The following is a 6,221-nucleotide window of genomic DNA, read 5'->3' as shown; positions in this document are numbered from 1 at the left end:
TTTGTGACCCTATGAACTGCAGCATACCAGGCTTGCCTGTCCTTCACTCTCTCTCTGAGTTTTCTCTAACTCATGTCCACTGAGTAAATGAAGCCATCCAACTATCTCATCTTCTGTTGCCCTCTTCTCCTCTTGCCCTCAATCTTTCCCAGCATCAGGGTCTTTTCGAATGATTACCCTCATAATGAACCTGAAATTGCCCCATTACCAGTATCCCCCACTATTACAATGTTTAGCTAATCTTCTTAGTTCAAACTTTAAAAATATACATGACCCTGCTCTCCACTCCCTGGAGAAGGCAATATCAACCCACTCCAGTATTCTTGCCTGGAAGATCCCATGGACAGAGGAGCCTGGTGGGCTGCAGTCCATGGGGTCACAAAGAGTCAGACTTGACTGAGTGACTAACACTTTAACTCACTCTCCACTACTCCCATTTTAAGCCAAGCTACCATTATCTCTCAACTGAACTAGTGCATTGCCTTGTAACTGTTCTTGCTGTTTTCATGCCTACATACCTATTGTCAACTTTCCTTAAAGCAATCAAAGTAAACAATTTAAAATCCTGACATATAAAAAACATTCCAGTATCTTCACCATGATCCACAAACACCACACTGTGTATTCCCTGAACATCTGAGACTGTTTGCTGGATAAATTTTTTTGTGTCCCCTTTACAGATACGGGTGGACCTCCAAACAAAATTTGGTTCAGAAACTGAGAGGATAACACTACACATACACATACCAAGAGGGTATGAAAAGATTCTTTCTGGGCAGAACAGAGCAGGCCCTCTCAGTCTGTTTCAAAAATGACTTGGGAGAGAAAGGAAGGAAGCCGGTGGGTTTTCACAGTGGCTAGGGCTTGGGGCTGGACTGAAAGTTCACAGATGTAGTCAGGGGCTTGTGTAGTTAAAAGGAGATTCCAACTGTTATACTGTTCTCTCTGCCTAAAATGCTCCCACATCTGAGAATGCACAGCATAGGTTTTTGCCAGGCACATGGGATGATGGAAAGAGGCAATGAGTGGAACATATTTGCCAGAGCATATCATAATAGTGGACCATGGAACCCAGGTAAATAGCAGTAAAAGGAAGGCAGAAGATTTTAGAAGATCATAGGAAAGTGGCCTCATTGATTGGAGGTCTCACTGAGGCTGAAGTAGAGGGTATTTGAGCACATAATATGGAAGAATAGAAATATATTTCTGGGGAAAGGCTATTGAAAAGAGTGGCTGAAATGCAAAGAAATTTTGATGGAGTTGATGAGACCAGGGTTCAAAGAATTAAACCAGATTGGTATATCTTTCTTCTTCTTGGATGATATAAACACTGAAAATAAAGGCAAAAGTTGGAGTAGAGAGAAATATTGTGAACAAGACGTTAATTGACAATTATCTATTAGTTAATAGATAATTAATAAAATAGACAATCCCATAGAAGAAAAGGAGACTGCTGTAGACAGATGGCTTGTCCTTCAACCTAGTTGTTATTGCCACTGCCTGTGTGTGCATGCTCAGTCATATCTGACTCTTCAACTCTGTGGTCTATAGCCCACCAGGCTCCTCTGTCCATGGAATTTTCCAGATGAGAATACTGCAGTGGGAAAAAAAAAAAAAGAATACTGAAGTGAGTTGACATTTCATACTCCAAGGATCTTCCTGATCCAGGGATCAGACCGCTAAAGCTCTCTAAGTGATATTCAAAAACTGTTGATGGACTCAACTGGAGTGAATTTTTAAAGAAATCAGCAGCTAGTGGGTATATTCCAGGGGAAATACATACATTTCAAGACAAGCTTTTAGATGCTGTAATATATCATCATCACACTGTAGAGGTACTAACCATTACTGCTGGGGCTCGGCTTCTCTGAGAAGATGAGAAAAGGATAATCAATTTATAATAAAGGTACTGAAGCCCATTGATTAAAGAGACCTGGAAAAGTTCACTCTGGTAGCAAAGGCTCAAAGGAAAAAACATCATTTCATGCCTAAGTTTCTCTGACAGCTCTGACTGTTTTCTCCCTGCCCACAACAATCAAAAATTATAATCTGACAGCTATGAGTCACATAAACACTAAAAAAAAATCACAGTTTTGCCTGTATTTTAATTTTATTTGTTATGTAAGTATTATTCCTATTAAAGTTTACATTAGAAATAATATCCCTAACAATGTTATTTATTATTATGGATATATATATCCAAAAAAATGCATCGCTTCTCGGCCTTTTGGCTAAGATCAAGTGTAGTACCTGGTGTTTCCCAGGTGGCGCTAGTGGTAAAAAACCTGGCTGCCCACGCAGAAGACATAAGAGATGCAGGTTCCTTCCCTGGGTTGAGACGATCTCCTGGAGGAGAGCACAACAACCCCCTCCAGTATTCTTGCCTTGAGAATCCTGTGGACAGAGGAGCCTGGTAGGCTACAGTCCACAGAGGCCCAAAGAGTCAGACAAGACTGAAATGACTTAGCATGCACACATAGCACAGCACATATCCAAAAAATGAAGACACTATTTGCAAAGATATATGCATCCCAGCATTCATAGCAAATTATTTACGATAGCCAAGATATGGAAGCAACCTATATCCATTAACAGATGAATGGGTAAAGAAGATGTGGCATATATACAATTATTCAATGGAGTATTAGCCTTAAAAAGAATGAAACTCTGCCATTTGCAACAACATGGATGGGCCTGGAGGGCATTATGCTTTAGTGAAATGAGTCAGACAGAGAACAATAAATACTGTATGATATAACTGGTATGTGGAATCTAAAAAATAAAACAAAGTAGTGAATATAACAAACAAGAAACAGACTTACAGATGCAAAGAATAAACTAGTGGTTACCAATGGGAGAGGGGATTGGGAGGGGGAAAAAAGGGGTGAGGGATTACGAGGTACAAACTACCATCATAAAATAAGTAAGTTACAATGGCATATTGTACAGCACAAGAAATATAGCCAGTATTTTACAACTTTAAAAGGAGTATAATCTATAAAAATATTGAATCACTATGTTATATATCTGAAACTAGTATAAAACTATATAGCAGTATAAAACTATACTTCAAATAAATAAACAAATACATAAATAATAATAAGTGAATAATGTGCTTGTAACTGGCATATAGCACAATAGCTGGTATATAGAGGCCCACAGTAAATATTCCACACCCAAGATATTTTCTCTTATTAATACTTGCATTTCTTATGCCTAACTAAATCCTGGCATAGAGCAGATATTCAGTAAAACTACTAAATTTTAAAAAATTATGAACCATGTAACCTATAGGCATTTACTCCCATACCCAACCTCTCGTCTAACCTGCACAGATTATCAACAAGCCCATGTCAAACAATACATTTGACCTCTGTAAAAGATTTCAATTATGGGCCACTGAGCTCCAGTGGGAGAAATAAAAAGGTTTATCACCATCTAAACATGATTTCCTTCAGTTGACTCCTCAAAAGATAACCTTTAGGCCTCTCCGGAAAGAAACTATCCTAAAAGATCTGCAATATGATGGGAAAATTTACACATGGGTTGGGTAATACTTTAGCTCTCAGCTCAGAAGACTGAAATTTCAAATCCCGGGTATTCCCCTTAGACATATAAATTATAAATACGACTTTTCTATCCATTAGAGAAACAAAAGAGGGAAAATGTGAACTCTAAATTGAGTCTATTTAATGTGCTGCCACCTACAAATACCAAGTGGAAAAGTGAACTCGCACAAGTCAGTATTGAATGAGTGGAGAGCAGCAGCTGGTAAAAGATTACAAGCAATTTTCATGAGATTTATAGTAAGCTAGTGAACTACAACATGACAGAGGCTGAAAGTGAAATTAAACCAGGCCATACATCAATGAAGATTTTGTTTTCAGCAGCTTTGAACTTTAAGATGATTAACAAGACAAGAAGTGTGGATTCCAGGGGCTCTTTGAAATACTCTGGGGCAGACAAAGTTATGAGCAAGCAGAAGATGGAAACAGTTCAAACTGGAGTGGGAGTGGGAAGAGAGTTCGGAGTCAATGTGTTTTGGAGAAACTGATTCGATTACAAAGCCAATGGGCATGACTTGAGTTTTTGTCTCATGGCCAGGACTGTGCCTACCCTTTTCAGGTCTCCTGCCCAGTCTACAGAATCAAACCTAACCCAAAACCTTCTGCATTATTCCCTCTGGCCCAGCCTGGCTAACAGTGCTTACACCTTGCTCTATCTTACACACATGAACCTCAGCCATACTGCAGCAGTCCACACCAGTAACTTCCTGGATGCCAATTTTTGATTGTTATTTAAGCCACATCTTTAGGTTCAGTCTTTTTGTTAGGACATGCCATTTTCCTGAAATAAGACTTCTTAATGCTCACATGGAATGAAAACTGACCTTTTCTAGTCCTGTGGCCACTGCTGAGTTTTCCAGATTTTCTGGCATATTGAGTGCAGCACTTTCACAGCATCATCTTTCAGGATTTGAAATAGGTCAACTGGAACTCCATCACCTCCACTAGCTTTGTTTGTAGTCATGCTTCCTAAGGCCCACTTGACTTCACATTCCAGGGTGTCTGGCTCTATGTGAATGATCACACCATCGTGGTTATCTGGGTCGTGAAGATCTTTTTTGCACAGTTCCTCTGTGTATTCTTGCCACCACTTCTTAATATTTTCTGCTTCTGTTAGGTCCATACCACTTCTCTCCTTTATTGAACCCATCTTTGCATGAAATGTTTCCTTGGTATCTCTTATTTTCTTGAAGAGATCTCTAGTCTTTCCCACTCTACTGCTTTCCTCTAGTTCTTTGCATTGATCACTAAGGAAGGCTTTCTTCTCTCTCCTTGATATTCTTTGGAACTCTGCATTCAGATGGCTATATCTTTCCTTTTCTCCTTTGCCTTTCACTTCCCTTCTTTTCACAGCTATTTGTAAGGCCTCCTCAGACAGTCATTTTGCTTTTTTCCATTTCTTTTTCTTGGGGATGGTCTTGATTCCCGTCTCCTGTACAAGGTCACGAACCTCCATCCATAGTTCATCAGGCTCTCTGTCTGTCAGATCTAGTCCCTCAAATCTATTTCTCATTTCCACTGTATAATCATAAGGGATTTGATTTAGGTCATACCTGAATGGCCTAGTGGTTTTCTCCACTTTTTTCAATTTTAGTCTGAATTTGGCAATAAGGAGTTCATGATCTGAGCCACAGTCTGCTTTTGCTGACTGTATAGAGCTTCTCTATCTTAGGCTGCAAAGAATATAATCAATCTGATTTTGGTGTTGACCAGCTGGTGATGTCCATGTGTAGAGTCTTCTCTTGTGTTGTTGGAAGAGGGTGTTTGCTATGACCAGCATTCTCTTGGCAGAACTCTATCAGCCTTTGCCGTGCTTCATTCTGTACTCCAAGGCCAAATTTGCCTATTACTCCAGGTGTTTCTTGATTTCCTACTTTTGCATTCCAGTCCCCTATAATGAAAGGGACATCTTTTTAGGGGGTTAGTTCTAGAAGGTCTTGTAGGTCTTCATAGAACTGTTCAACTTCAGCTTCTTCAGCATTACTGTTCGGGGCATAGACTTGGAATACCATGATACTGAATGGTTTGCCTCGGAAACAAAGAGATCATTCTATAGTTTATGAGATTGCATCCAAGTACTGCATTGTGAACTCTTTTGTTGACCATGATGGTTACTCCATTTCTTTTAGGGGATCCTTGCCCACAGTAGTAGATATAATGGTCATCTGAGTTAAATTCACCCATTCCAGTCCATCTTAGTTCGCATATTCCTAGAATGTCGAAGTTCACTCTTGCCATCTCCTGTTTGACCACTTCCAATTTGCCTTGATTCATGGACCTAACATTCCAGGTTCCTATGCAACATTGCTCTTTACAGCATCAAACCTTGCTTCTATCACCAATACCATCCACAACTGGGTGTTGTTTTCGCTTTGGCTGCATCCCTTCATTCTTTCTGGAGTTATTTTTCCAATGATCACCAGTAGCTTGTTGGGCACCTACTTGACCTGGGGAGTTCATCTTTCAGTGTTCTATCTTTTTGCCTTTTCATGCTGTTCATGGGGTTCTCAAGGCAAGAATACTGAAGTGGTTTGCCATTCCCTTCTCCAGTGGACCACATTCCAGTCCCAAAGGAAGGCAATGCCAAAGAATGCTCAAACTACCACACAATTGCACTCATCTCACATGCTAGTAAAGTAATGCTCAAAATTCTCC

The 6,221-nt window shown here is 39.8% G+C and overlaps 1 pseudogene; it reads left to right on the top strand.

Moving 5' to 3' along the window:
- The first annotated feature begins 2,211 nt into the window (after positions 1 to 2,211).
- LOC122709661 lies at positions 2,212 to 2,365 on the top strand (annotated as a pseudogene).
- Positions 2,366 to 6,221: the final 3,856 nt, after the last annotated feature.

Source organism: Cervus elaphus, chromosome 15, assembly GCF_910594005.1.
Source record: "Cervus elaphus chromosome 15, mCerEla1.1, whole genome shotgun sequence".
NCBI classification, from domain to species: Eukaryota; Metazoa; Chordata; class Mammalia; order Artiodactyla; family Cervidae; genus Cervus; species Cervus elaphus.
Note: the sequence above shows the minus strand (reverse complement) of the source record. Positions and strands in the feature narration are given on the sequence as shown.